The 15,448-nt window shown below is 42.7% G+C and overlaps 1 protein-coding gene across 1 annotated transcript in view; it reads right to left on the bottom strand.

Moving 5' to 3' along the window:
* Nucleotides 1-15,448, bottom strand: part of SLC22A3 (solute carrier family 22 member 3) — a 99,487-nt gene that overhangs the window by 23,875 nt on the left and 60,164 nt on the right. The gene's annotated exons all lie outside the window — the stretch shown is intronic.

The following is a 15,448-nucleotide window of genomic DNA, read 5'->3' as shown; positions in this document are numbered from 1 at the left end:
CATATTATAGATTCGTCATTGACCAGATTCAAAGTTACCGAATGATCTCACTGAACCAATCAGGGTCTTTCATTATGACATCTTAGCACCTGACTGCAAAAAGTTTGGTTCTCTAGCCTTTGTCCTAGGTCAGATTCTCAAAGGTGTGCTTGCTGTGCTGAGAATCAGCAGTACTACATGCTTGGAATAAACAAAGATAAAAGGTGTGTTCTAAAGTAAACTACATTTGTGCATTGTTAAATTGGAGAAAACAAGCATAAAGATGGTGAAAGCAGGCTCTAAACAAGCTCCTTTATCTAGTAACTCCTCAAATCTTATGCTAACCAATAAGCTAGAGTCATGGTAAGCTCTAGAGCAAGGCTGGCATCAACGGTGTCCTTTTGTTTCTTTCCAGCATCTTTTTGATAACGGGAAAATTCAGCTCACCCTTATTTGGCCATTCAAGAAGTTGGTCTTTCTCTAATTCAATTAAACAAACGTTGCTCTTTGCCTCCTATGAGTAAAGTACTAAAAAGGAAACAGCTGAACATACCCACTGCTTCTGGTCTTTTTTTTACAATTTTTTTTTTTGCATTAAGTTTTGTGTATTTAAATATTGTACTAGAATAGTATTTATCTTGATTACTGAGCTTTTAAAATTCTTCTTCCATTTTTGGCTGCATGAAGTGGCATGTTGGATCTTAAGTACCTTGACCAGGGATTGAACCCACACCGCCTGCAGTGGAAGCATGAAGCCTTAACCACTGGAATGCCAGCAAAGTCCCCTCTGCTTCTCATCCTGTGTGCTGAAGAGAGCTGCAGCGAGCACTCTGTCACACTTCCGTGACTTGCACAGTGTTACTCTGCCTGAGGAACTCTCACCCTCCCTAGTTCTGCCGGTCTTCCCTAACCTCGGGTAGAACTGATGGTCTCCACTCTGCGCCTCCACTTGCTAGACGTCTATGCAATACTGTGCCAGGCTCTACACAATTGCATGCCTTTACAGGTCTACGTATTCTTCTCCCTGCATGAGCTCTGGAGTTCTCAGAGGGGCAGAGACTGTATTGTAGCACCAAGCAAAGTGTCTGGTGTCCAACCAATATTTGGGTGATGACTGAATGTTGAAACAGGAAGTCCAGTGCCTTGGCCATAACTCTGTGCTGAGTATAGCACTTGGTCTTTGTCCTTCTGCTAAGTGAGAACCCTGGTTAGTGAAAACAGGACCCTCATTGTCTGTTTACCCAACTCCAGATCTGTTCCAGACTGAGTGGAAAGCTTGGCAAATTTTCCCCAAGCCTCTGTGTTGGAATTTGACTTAAATTCTCATGGATAGTACCTTGTCAATCACCTGTTCTAAATGTTACATTCAATGGATCAACCAAATCTTGACATCTGTTGCCTATGCTTGCTCTGAGGAAAGTCACACACACAAAAAGAAGACTCCAAAATGAATGTCTTTAGATAGTTTTATTTTCCTAAGTCTTTCTGACACTGTATTTCTTCTATCATTGTTGTTTAGTCACCAAGTCGTGTTCGACTCTTTTGTGACCCCGTGGACTGTATGTAGTCCAGTAGGCTCCTCTGTCCATGGGATTTCCCAGGCAAGAGTATTGGAGTGGGTTGCCATTTCCTTCTCTAAGGGATTTTCCCAGCCCAGGAATCAAACCTGCCTCTCCAGCACTGCAGGCAGATTCTTCACCACTGAGCCACCAGGAAAGCTTGTATTTCTTCTATAACAAGACACGAAGTTTTCACACTTCAAAATCTCGAAATTAGGATGTGTACTGTAACTCAGCTGATAAGAAAGTAATGAGCCACAGCTTCAATAGCATGCCTTTTCTACTGAACGGTACATAAAATGATGATATGTCTCCAAATTAACAGTATCCTAGGATCAACGAAACAATAGTAGTTTCCATAGCAACACTAATGGAAGACTGCTAATTGATTCAACCATGCATTCTTTCCACCCTCATTTGGATAATAGAACCCACAGAATTTTAGTTAGGCTCCTGGCTGCCTAGTTAAAGTTGTATTTTCTAGCCTCTCTTTCAGTTGTGGGTGGTCCAGTGACCAAGATCTCAGCAACGATGTGGGAGCAGAAGCCGTGTGTACAAGTTCTGGGTCCCATCCTTTAAAAGGAAATGGTTTGCTCTTCATTCACAGGTTCCCCCTTCCTGAGGGATGGAGGAAGAAGACACTGGTGAAATGGCTTCGATTATACAACCTATTGCAGGTGATAATGGAGAAATGAGATAGTGGAACCTGGGTCCTGGGTGACCTCATGGGGCAGAGCTACCTTCAGGGCTGGGCTACTCACCTCTGCATGGGTATGTAATAGAAAAAGACATTTTTCTCTTTTTTGTCACTGTATTGTTGGAGATCTCTGTTACAGCAGCAAGTTGACCTGTACTATAACTAATGCAATCCTTATTAAAATGTTCCCTGAGCTAATCTTCGAAATTCTAAGACCCCCTACCCTCACTTCTGGTGTTCCAAAAACAAATCAGGAATACCAGAAGCAAAAGAATTTAGTATGTCCCAACAATGCAGTTGGCTGTTCATATCCATAGGTTCTGCCTCTGTGGATTCAACCCATAGTGGGGCCTGTGATTGATTGAACCCATGGATGCAGAACTTGGGGATACAGAGCATCAGCTGAGACCCATTCTGTACAAGGGTCTTGAGCGTCTGAGGATTTTGGTATCTGCAGAGGCTCTTTGAACCAATATTCCACAGATACCAGGGGAAAACTGTATATTTTTACACGGTTGGTTATCAAGATATTTTTCACAATTAGTTTCTATATATTGCCCATATTAAAATGGCTAAAACACCTACGAAGTATGTAATATTTCTTAGATTCTGGGCTAATGAATTGATGAATTGAAATGAAGCATGAAATATTGCATTTAATTCTCATCAAGACTCTCTAAAGTTAATACTCCTCAGGGTTCTATTGTATAAATAAGTAAAACAAGGCTTAGCACACAAGGATTCAATATATATCTTCTATATAATTTTAGAGAAGGACATTATGACCAAAAATCTAATCCTTAGTTAAAACACAATTTTATGGAAAAGGTGGCCTTGATGAAAATGATTTAGATTTTGAGGATCTTTAAATTACAGATTAAAACCACTCTTTATATGAGGGCAGCTTTCCTCCTTGGATGGATGACTTATTCCAGCAGTTCTTTTCGTTGCACTTAGGATTTTTTCCACAACTCAGACTTGGGGTCGTGTTCATGTCAGACTGTTCTCTTCTCTCCAGGAAGTTCCTGACAGCATTGCCCATCTGCACATGGGCACCACGATCACCCAGAGTACAGAGAGGGACAAGCTTTCCTTTTTGACAGCAATATTCACAACAATTTATTCAGTTCAGTCAGTTCAGTTCAGTCGCTCAGTCATGTCCAACTTTTTGCAACTCCATGGACCACAGCATGCCAGGCCTCCTTGTCCATCACCAACTCCCGGAGTTTACTCAAACTCATATCCATTGAGTCGGTGATGCCATCCAGCCAGCTCATCCTCTGTCGTCCCCTTCTCCTCCTACCTTCAATCTTTCCCAGCATCACGGTCTTTTCTAATGAGTCAGTTCCAATGAACATCAGATGGCCAAAGTATTGGAGTTTCAGCTTCAACATCAGTCCTTCTGATGAACACCCAGGACTGATCTCCTTTAGAATGGACTGGTTGGATCTCCTTGCAGTCCAAGGAACTCTCAAGAGTCTTCTCCAACACCACAGTTCAAAAGCGCCAATTCTTCGGTGCTCAACTTTCTTTATAGTCCAACTCTCACATCCATACATGACCACTGGAAAAACCATAGCCTTGACTAGACAGACAGAACTTCGTTGGCAAAGTAATGTCTCTGCTTTTTAATATGCTGTCTAGGTTGGTCATAACTTTCCTTCCAAGGAGTAAGTTTCTTTTAATTTCATGGCTGCAGTCACCATCTGCAATGATTTGGGAGCCCCCCCAAATAAAGTCAACCACTATTTCCCCATCTATTTGCCATGAAGTGATGGGACCAGATGCCATGATCTTTGTTTTCTGAATGTTGAGCTTTAAGCCAAGAAGCTCTTTACTTCTTCTTCAATTTCTGCCATAAGGGTGGTGTTATTTGCATATCTGAGGTTATTGATATTTCTCTCGGCAATCTTGATTCCAGCTTCTGCTTCATCCAGCCTGGAATTTCACATGATGTACTCTGCATGTAAGTTAAATAAGCAGGGTTACAATATACAGCCTTGATTTACTCCTTTCCTGATTTGGAACTAGACTGTTGTTCCATGTCCATTTCTAACTGTTGCTTCTTGACCTGCATACAGATTTCTCAGGAGGCAGGTCAGGTGGTCTGGTATTCCCATCTCTTTAAGAATTTTCCACAGTTTATTGTGATCTGCATGTCTAAACAAACTTGGATGCTGTTTTAAGTCTAGAATTCCAGATCCAGGAGCGTGGAAATGTGCTTACTGTCTGAAGCCCATTTAGATTGGTTTTCTGTTATTTGTTGCCAAAAGCAGAATTTACCTCAAAAATTTAGTCCAGAACAATGCTTTTGCGTAATAACAGAATATTTTAGGCAAAATAACTTTGCATTAAAGAGTGAAAATAATTGCTTCACTACTCCAATTTACTCTGTAAGAATATTTAGTATTAGTCTTAATTTCACACTTTTCATATTTAGAATCAAGCGGTCACATGATCTCTGCTTTTCCAAAGCACATGTTTAATGCCTAATATATATCCTACACCAAAAGAATATGCAGCGCTGATAATAACTAAAGGTAATCAAGACCAATTATCCCCATTCAGTAAATGAAAGGATTAATAGTGCTTCGAAGCAAGTATTTTGCCAATTTGAGAACAAATCCAGCTGGTCTTTGATTTACTAACACACTGTCCACAGTGACGCAGATATTCTGAAAGATGACCCACTTTCTGGGTGTCCAAAGACCTCGGGAGACTAAAAGCCATATCTTGGATGGAATTCATCCAGGAAAGTCTTGGCAACCCGTGTGCAGTGACTGGTTCAGTGCCTACCCTTTTACAACAACTTCTAGCTTTGTATTTTGAAATGAAATCATGTTTATTTTCTATCTCCAAAGTGTTTTCATAGTCTTAGATGTAAAAGAATAGAAATGCTATATTAGATTATTATAGATAGATGGACTTTAAATTTTGTTGTATTGAAATATAATTTACATCCAGTAGTATCTAGCAACTTTAAACTACATTTCACGAAATTTTGACAAATGCGTCAAGTCACATAATCACCACTGCCATCATGATGTGGGATATTTCTACCACCCCCAAAAGTTTCCCCCCGTCTCTTTGCAATCAGTTCTCTCCCCCTGATGTTCAGCCCCTGGTAAACCCTCATCTGCTTTCTGTCATTAGTTTGCCTTTCTAGAATTTCATGTAAGTGGAACCATACAGTATGTTATCTTGAGTATCTAACTTGGCTTTAGTGTTTTTCCTACATTTATCCATCTAAGAGGTGTCTGCCTGCTCTCATTTGGAGCAAAGGAAGATGGGAAATGCTCTTGGAAACGTCTGTCTGTTTGGATCCTTGTTGCCTAGTAACGCCACTCGTTGAAAAAGGGGCTGCTCACAGGTAAACTGTACAGGTTGGTTTCCTGATATTCATTTACTGAACTGATGGCTATTTGTTTCTCAACTGTCTTTTACTTCTGCCAAGACTTTTGCTTTACATCAACAACAATGTACCCTGTGTTAAAAGCATACTTTATTCATCTTTCTTTGATTAATCAGGTTCTATTTATAATTCATTCTGGTGCCCTTCTGAAACATTTCTTGAAGTTGACATTTTAATTTAAATTGCCAAGGAAGAGAAAGACACTATAAATAACATTCTATTATAAATATGGTGTTCAGAGCTCTCCTGACAAGGGATTGGTTTCTGGGCAAGAAACAAACTTACAGTTACCTAAGGGGAAAGGGTGGGAGGGATAAATTAGGAGTTTAGAATTAACATATACACATTATTATATATAAAATAACCAACAATGATCTCTGTATAGCACCGGGAACTAAACTCAATATATTTTAATAATATTTGAGGGAGAAGAGTCTGAAAAATAGATGTATGTATATACAAAACTGAGTCACTTTTCTGTCCATCTGAAACTAGTGTGACAGTGTAAATCAACTATACTTCAACAAAAAAAAATTTTTAAGAGATAAACAGCCAGGATCAGGCTAGAGATGTTTTATTTTAGAACTTTTTTTTTTTACCAGCACGTTATTTAAATAACCCAAACTTTCATTCTCCTCCAATGAACTTTTGTTCAAAACAACTCTCCCAATTTCTTCCCAGAACCTAATAATAGCTAACCTTCCCATTTGTATCCTCAGACCGGACTATGGTTCTCCTTAGCTCATATGTCGCGATTTGTAATGCCTCTGCTATTCCCAAATAAACTCATCTTTACTAAGTAATAATTGCTGTTTATTTTGTCTAAGGTCAGCAATATACACACCTGGTACCAGTGAGTGTTCAAAAATGGAGACAATCTACTCTGTATTAATATTATTTTTATAACTTTTTGGAGATACTCTTCTTCCAGATGATAATTCAGTTGGCATTAAAAAAAATATTTTCCGTTAGTAAACTGTAGTTTCTACTACAATGCACAAGTTAGGGAGATTCTTTTTAAAGGTACTCTTTTTGTAAAGACAACTGTCATTGTGCCTTCTGCAAAACAGGAATAGATTTCTTTTATTATTAGATTTTTTTATGTTTACCAGGCATATTTAAAGTTCATCTGGCACTGGTGATCTCTGAGGCCTTAAGGCAGGGTAAGTTTTCAAGAATGTACACAGAGCAACAGATGCTTGGAGAACCTTCCTACTCAAAGTGTGGTCCGTGAAGCCACAGTGTTTTTGCCAGGGAACTTGTTAAAGATGCTCTACCTTGGACTTCCCTAGTGGCTCAGATGGTAAAGCCTCTGCTTATAATGCGGGAGATCCATGTTCAATCCCTGGGTCGAGAAGATCTCCTGGAGAAGGCAATGGCACCCCACTCCGGTACTCTTGCCTGGAAAATCCCATGGATGGAGGAAGCTGGTAGGCTACAGTCCATGGGGTCGCACAGAGTTGGACATGACTGAGCAACTTCACCTCACCTTGGATGAAGAAATCAGAGTCTGCATTTTCTCTTTAAAGAGGAGATTTGTAATTGTTCACTGTAGGCTGTGCTGGGTCTTGACTGCTGCAGGGGCTCTCCTCTAGTTGTGGCGAGCAGGTGCTCCTCGGTAGCTGGGTGCATGGGCTTCTCATCGTGGTGGCCTCTCTTGCTGCAGAGGATGGGCTCTGGGCCATGCAGGCTCCATTAGCTGCAGCTCCTGGGCTCCAGAGCACAGGCTCAGTAGTTGGGGTGCTCAGGTTTAGTTACCCCACGGCAGGTAGGACCTTCCCAGATCAGAGACTGAACTGTGTCTATTTCATTGGCAGGTGGATTCTTTACCACTGAGTCTCCAGGGAAGCCCCAGAATCTGCATTTTAACAACCTCTCAGGAGACTCATGTGAGACGCCCAGGTGGTCCCTGAAGTCCTGCCTCACCTACTGCCTCCTAGTATTATTCTTACTCGCCGGGGAGGAACGTGAGCCCCCCGGGTTGAGGGGGAAGAACCCAGCTGAGCAGCAGGGTCTGGAGCGGGCAGGGGAGGGGACGATGTCGAGTGGTTACATTTCCAGCTTTGCAATTTCACCTGGTGGATCTCAGTGGGTGGACTTTTTAACAGTTGTCGTATGTCGCAAGGAAAAAGAAGCCACTGATGAGCAGGGGAATTTATCACTTCTTGAATCTAATGCCAACTTCGTGTCATCACAAATTCCCCACAGGCTCTGTTCTCTAGAAACGTTTTGTAAGAAGTCTGTGTGAGCAAAATAGCACTTGATTTGGGGTTCACTGATTTGGAAGTCACCCTCTAAGCTGATCACAATATAGGTCTTTCAGAGAAGCCCCAGGAGCTGAGGGGCTTGGGTGAGGCCGGGAGCGGGTGCAGAGTGTGCCATGTTCCCCGGTCCACCTCCTCACAGTCGTCCCCTTCAGTCGGGTGGAGGCTAGAGCCAGCAGGTCCAGGAATAGGTGTTTAACATCACAGAACCCTGGGCAGCTGCTAGGTGGCAGCAAGGTTGCCTGGCATCCGTAAAAGAGAATTTGCCAAATTGCCCACAGCACTCTGGGAATTTTATAAAACCTCAGTATACTTTTAAACGAGGGGAGAGGGCTTCCCTGGTGGCTCAGGGGTAGAGTCTGCCTGCCAATGCAGGAGACATGGTTTCAGTCCCTGGTGTGGGAAGATCCCATGTGCCATGAGCAAGTAGCCCCAAGCGGCATGACTACTGAGCCTGTGCTGTAGAGCCCAGGAACGGCAGCTACTGCGCCCGTGAGCCGCAGCTACTGCAGCCTGCGTGCCTGGAGCCTGTTCTCCACAACAACGGAGGCCAGCACAGTGAGGAGTCCCCACACCACATCCAGAGAAAGCCTGTGCAGCAACGAGGACTCAGAACAGCCTCAATAAATAAACACAAAGCTTAAAAAAACTTCCCTTAAGAAAAAGACCATAGAGAAGATATTTACCATGACAATTCATATGATAAAGCAAAGTTCATAATTAAATTGATCAGGAATATTTGATGCTTATTTGATGTGTATTAAAGTAGTTAATTTTCCAGTAGTCATGTATGGATGTGAGAGTTGGACTATAAAGAAAGCTGAGCACCGAAGAATTGATGCTTTTGAACTGTGGTGTTGGAGAAGACTCTTGAGAGTCCCTTGGACTGCGAAGAGATCCAACCAGTCCATCCTAAAGGAGATCAGTCCTGGATGTTCATCAGAAGGACTGATGTTGAAGCTGAAACTCCAATACTTTGGCTATGTGATGTGAAGAGCTGATTCATTTGAAAAGACCGTGATGCTGGGAAAGATTGAGGGCAGGAGGAGAAGGGGATGACAGAGGATGAGATGGTTGGATGGTATCTCTGATGTGATGGACATGAGTTTGAGTAAGCTCCGGGAGTTGTGATGGACAAGGAGGCCTGGTGTGCTGCAGTCCATGGGGTGGCAAAGAGTCGGACACGACTGAGTGGCTGAACTGAACTGATGGTCCTGACAGTCTGGTTGTAGGCATTGACTTTAGATCAGTTCTTGCCAAGGGATCGGGCACTATAGGTTCACTGCTCTATCATTTATAATTATGAAAAATAAAAAATGAGCTGAATGTCTCTGAATAAATTGTAGTATAGCCATTCAATAGAATCATACATAGCAGCAAATGAGCGAGATCCATATTTAGCCTGGCATGCTGCAGTCCATGGGGTCACAAAGAGTTGGACACGACTGAGTGACTGAACTGAACTGAATTGAAAGTAGTTAAAGGGATTTCCTGATGGCTCAGTGTTAGTGAGCCTGCCTGCCAATGAAGGAGACATAAGAGATGTGGGTATGACCCCCGTCGGGAAGATGCCCTGGAGAAGGGCAGAGCATCCCACTCCAGTACTCTTGCCTGGAGAATCCCACAGACAGATGAGCCTGGCAGGCCACAGTCCATGAAGTCACAAAGAGTCGGCCATAACTGAAGCGATTTAGCATGATTTAGCATGCACACAAAGTAGTTAAAAACAAATTCCAAGCATCTAGACCAGCTTTGTCCAGTAAAACCATAGTGTCACCCACGTCAGTTTAAATTTTCTAATACTAACATCAAAAATGTAAGAAGAAATAGGCAAAATCAATCTTAAGAATATGTTGCATTTAATCCAGTCTATCCCCCATATAATCATTTCAACAGGCAATCAATGTGAAATTACTTGAGGAAATTGTTCATGTTCTTTCAGTTCAGTTCAATCACTCAGTCGTGTCCGACTCTTTGCCACCCCATGGACTGCAGCACGCCAGGCCTCCCTGTCCATCACCAACTCCCGGAGTTTACCCAAACTCATGTCCATCGAGTCGGTGATGCCATCCAACCATCTCATCCTCTGTCATCCCCTTCTCCTCCTGCCTTCAGTCTTTCCCAGCATCAGGGTCTTTCCAAATGAGTCAGCTCTTCATGTGCTTTGCTGCTAAGTCGCTTCAGTCGTGTCCGACTCTGTGCGACCCCATAGACGGCAGCCCACTAGGCTCCCCTGCCCTTGGGATTCCAGGCAAGAACACTGGAGTGGGTTGCCATTTTCTTCTCCAATGCAGGAAAGTGAAAAGTGAAAGTGAAGTCGCTCAGTCGTGTTCGACCTTCAGCGATCCCATGGACTGCAGCCCACCAGGCTCCTCCGTCCATGGGATTTTCCAAGCGAGAGTACTCGAGTGGGGTGCCACTGCCTTCTCTGTTCATGTGCTTTATGTCAGGCTAAACCTTTGTAATCCACTGTGCAGCTCACTCTGACATCATGTCCCCGTTCAGACCAGCCACACTTCAGGGCTCCATGGCCGTATACGGCTGGTGGCTCCTGACCTCAGGCTCAGCCAGTTATTTGGTGAGGATGCTGTCTGTAGCAGAGATATTATTCTGAGCATTTCCATCTGGCCTAAGAGAGTTCTACCCCTCCATTCCATCCCCCCATGACTGGGCTTGCTGCCTGGAACAGCAAAAAGTGCATCTTTCTAGAGGTTCCCCCGGATCCAAAGTGCAGCCTTAATATCAGCAAAGGTTGATGCATTGCAGCTGCAGGTCACATGATGGAACACTTCTTCATTTCTTAAAAACAAATCTGTGAGGGTTCGAAGGGAGGGAAGGGTGTTGGGGAACACATGCACACCCATGGCGGATTCATGTCAATTTATGGCAAAACCAATACAATATTGTAAAGTAAAACAAATAAAATTTAAAAAAATAAATAAAGTAAATGATAGAGGGGAGAAAAAAGAGTTTGCATTCTCAGTTCTAAAACTCTTACTTTGGGTTTTCCTGGTGGCTCAGTGGTACAGAACCTGCCTGCCGATGCAGGAGACACAGGTTCAGTCCCTGATCTGAGAAGGTCCCACGTGCCACAGAGCAACGAAGCCCATGAGCTACAACTATTGAGCCTGAGCCGCAGAGCCTGGGAGCTGCAACTACTGAGCCCACACACCGCAGCTATGAAGCCGGAGCACGCTAGAGCCCATGCTCTGCAACAAGAGAAGTCACACCAACCAGAAGCCCGGGCACGGCAACAGAGAGGAGCCTCCACTTGCTGCAACTAGAGGAAAGCCCTGCCAGCAATGAAGACCCAGCCCAGCCCAAATAAACAAATAAAAATATATTTTAAGACTCTAACCTTAAGCTCCATTACTTTGGCCACTTGATGCAAAGAGCTGACTCTTTGGAAAAGACCCTGATGCCGGGAAAGATCGAAAGCAAAAGGAGAGAGGGGGGCAGCAGAAGATGAGATGGTTAGATAGCATCACTGACTCAATGGACATAAATTTGAGCGAACTCCGGGAAATAGTGAAGGACCGGGGAGCCTGGTGCACGGCAAAGAGTTAGGCACAGCTTAGTGACTAAACAACAATGATCACAAAGACTCAGAACTTGGGGCCACAGCAGAATCTGATGTGAGTGGATGGGATTAAACACATCATTGATCTTCCCAATGGCACTGATAAATGTCACTGATTGTTGCTGAAACAGAAAAGTTCTAAACATCAAATGATAAAGAAAGTGCCCCCCCAAATCAAGCAGTTATGATATACAGCCTGATGACTATAGTTAATTATACTTTACTGCATATTTGAAAGTGGTTACATGAACAAATCTTAGAAGCTCTCATCACAAGAAAAAAAAATTACAACGTACGTATGTTGATAGATGTTAACTAGACTTATTGTGGTGATCACCTTGCAATACACACAAATACTGAATTATTATGTTTAGGTATACTCATTATTATACCTAAAACTAACATTATGTCAATTTTATCTCAATAACCCCTCCAAAGAATTATATATTTAAAAAAAGAATGTCCAGTGTCTTAAACCATAGAAGCAGGTCTAGATACACAAATTTTTAGTTCTAAATTGGCAAATTGAGTATCTATAAGTCACTAGTTAGCCAATGATTATTCCAAAGAAGAGAAAGCTACAGTGAAATAAAACAAATCACCTGTTATGTCATAAATAAAAGCCAAACCAGATACTCCACCCATTCACATTCTTATCATCATTTCTTTTCAGGTTTCTGAATGCTTCAGAAACTATTTTAAAAAGAACATGTAACAACAGACTATAAATTCACATGATGGCCTTTTCCCCCAGTAGCTGAGGGATGGAGAAGGAAATGGCAGCCCACTCCAGTGTTCTTGCCTGGAGAGTCCCAGGGACGGGGGAGCCTGGTGGGCTGCCGTCTCTGGGGTCGCACAGAGTCGGACACAACTGAAGTGACTTAGCAGCAGCAGCAGCTGAGGGATATTTTCCCCTAGGCTCCTTTAGCTCTCACATACACCCAGCTCTAGCTTTTCCAGGGCTTCGGGTGTTTGCAGGATCCCAGCAAGATTGCAACTTTGCCCAGTAGGATTCCTAGCAGGTATCTTTCTGCCATGAACTAAACCATAGGGTAGCAGTCCCCAACATTTTCCTCACCAGGGGCTTGTTTAATGGAAAACAATTTTTCCCCAGATCAGGACGGGTGCATCAGGATGATTCAAGCACATTTCATTTATGGTGCACTTTATTTCGATTGTTATTCAGTAACTCAGTCGTGTCCCATTCTTTGCAACCTCATGGATTGCAGCACGCCAGGATTCCCTGTCCATCATCAACTCCCAGAGCTTGCTCAAACTCATGTCTATTCAGTCGGTGATGCCATCCAATCATCTAATCCTCTGTCATCCCCTTCTCCTCCTGCCTTCAATCTTTCCCAGCATCAGGATCTTTTCCAATGAATCAGTTCTTCGCATCAGTTGGCCAAAGTATTGGAGTTTCAGCTTCAGCATCAGTCCTTTGAATGAATATTCAGGACTAATATCCTTTAAGATTGACTGGTTTCATCTCCTTCTAGTCCAAGGGACTCTCAAGAGTCCTCTCCAACACCACAGTTCAAAAGCATTAATTCTTTGGTGCTCAGCTTTCTTTATGATCCAACTCTCACATCTACACATGACTACTGGAAAAACCATAGCTTTGACTAGACAGATCTTTGTTGGCAAAGTAATGTGCAGTATAGGTTGGTCATAGCTTTTCTTTCAAGGAGCAATGTCTTTTAATTTCATGGCTGCAATCACCATCTGCAGTGATTTTGGAGCCCAAGAAAATAAAGTCTCTCACTGTTTCCATTGTTTCCCCATCAATTTTCCATGAAGTGATGGGACCAGATGCCATGATCTTTGTTTCCTGAATGTTGAATTTTAAGCCAGCTTTTTCACTCTTCTCTTTCACTTTCATCAAGAGGCTCTTTAGTTCCTCTTTGCTTTCTGCAATAAGGATGGTGTCTTCAGCATATCTGAGGTTATTGCTATTTCTCCTGGCAATCTTGATTCCAGCTTGTGCTTCATCCATACCAGCATTTCTCATGATGCACTCTGCATACAAGTTAAATAAGCAGGGTGACAATATACAGCCTTGACGTACTCCTTTTTCAATTTGAAACCAGTCCATTGTTCCATGTCTGGTTTTAACTGCTGCTTCTTGACCTGCATACAGATTTTTCAGGAAGCAGGTCAGGTGGTCTGGTATTCCCATCTCTTGAAGAATTTTCCAGTTTATTGTGATCCACACAGTCAAAGGCTTTGGTGTAATCAAGGAAGCAAAAGTAGATGTTTTTCTGGAATTCTCCCTGCTTTTTCTATGATCCAAAGGATGTTGGACATTTGATCTCTGATTCCTCTGTCTTTTCTAAATCCAGCTTGAACATCTGGAAGTTCTTGGTTTACATACTGTTGAAGCCTGGCTTGGAGAATTCTGAGCATCATTTTACTAGTATGTGAGATGAGTGCAATTGTGCGGTAGTTTGGACATTCTTTGGCATTGTCTTTCTTTGGGATTGGAATGAAAACTGACCTTTTCCAGTTCTGTGGCTACTGCTGGCTTTTCCAAAGTTGCTGGCATATTGCATGCAGCACTTTCAGAGCATCATCTTTTAGAATTTGAAATAGCTCAACTGGAATTCCATCACCTCCACTAGCTTTGTTTGTAGCGATATTTCCTAAGGCCCACTTGACTTCGCATTCCAGGATGTGTGGCTCTAGGTGAGTGATCACACCATTGTGGTTATCTGGGTCATTAAGATCTTTTTTGTATAGTGCTTCAGTGTATTCTTGCCACCCATTTTTACCTCATGTTAAGAACCTCCACCCATAGTTCTTCAGGAACTCTGTCTATCAGATCTAATCCCCTGAATCTATTTTTCACTTCCACTGTATAATCATAAGGGATTTGGTTTAGGTCATACCTGAATGGTCTAGTAGTTTTCCCTACTTTCTTCAATTTAAGTCTGAATTTGGCAATAAGGAGTTCATGACCTGAGCCACAGTCAGCTCCTGGTCTTGTTTTTGCTGACTGTATAGAGCTTCTCCATCTTTGCCTGCAAAGAATATAATCAACCTGATTCCAGTGGACCACCTGGTGATGTCCATGCATAGAGTCATCTCTTGTGTTGCTGGAAGAGCAAGTTTGCTATGACCAGTGCATTCTCTTGGCAAAACTCTGTTAGCCTTTGCCCTGCTTCATTTTATACTTCAAGGCCAAATTTGCCTGTTACTCCAGGTATCTCTTGACTTCCTACTTTTGCATTCCAGTCCCCTATGATGAAAAGGACATCTTTCTTTCTTTCTTTCTTTTTTTTTGGTGTTAATTCTAGAAGATCTTGTAGGTCATCATAAAACCATTCAACTTCATCTTCTTCAGCATTAGTGGATGGAGCATAGACTTGGATTCCTGTGATATTGAGTGGTTTGCCTTGGAAATGAACAGAGATCATTCTGTTGATTTTGAGATTGCATCCATCCAAGTAGTGCATTTCGGACTCTTTTGTTGACCATGATGGCTACTTCATTTTTTCTAAGGGATTCCTGCCCACAGTTAGTAGATATAATGGTCATCTGAGTTAAATCCACCCATTCCAGTCCATTTTAGTTCGCTGATTCCTAGAATGTCGACGTTCACTCTTGCCATGTCCTGTTTGACCACTTCCAATTTGCCCTGATTCATGGGCCTAACATTCCAGGTTCCTATGCAATATTGCTCTTTACAGCATCAGGCTTCACTTCCATCACCAGTCACATCCACACCTGGGCACTGGTTTTGCTTTGGCTCCATCCCTTCATTCTTTCTGGAGTTATTTCTTCACTCATCTCCAGTAGCATATTGGGCACCCACCGACCTGGGGAGTCTATCCTTCAGTGTCATATCTTTTTGCCTTTTCATACTGGTCACAGCAAGGTGAGAATCCTGAAGTGGTTTGCGACTCCCTTCTGCAGTGGACCATGTTTTGTCAGAACTCTCCACCATGACCTGTCTGCCTT

Source organism: Ovis canadensis, chromosome 8 (genome assembly GCF_042477335.2).
Source record: "Ovis canadensis isolate MfBH-ARS-UI-01 breed Bighorn chromosome 8, ARS-UI_OviCan_v2, whole genome shotgun sequence".
NCBI classification, from domain to species: Eukaryota; Metazoa; Chordata; class Mammalia; order Artiodactyla; family Bovidae; genus Ovis; species Ovis canadensis.
The sequence above is the reverse complement of the archived record's forward strand: the minus strand, read 5'-3'. Positions and strand labels throughout refer to the sequence as shown.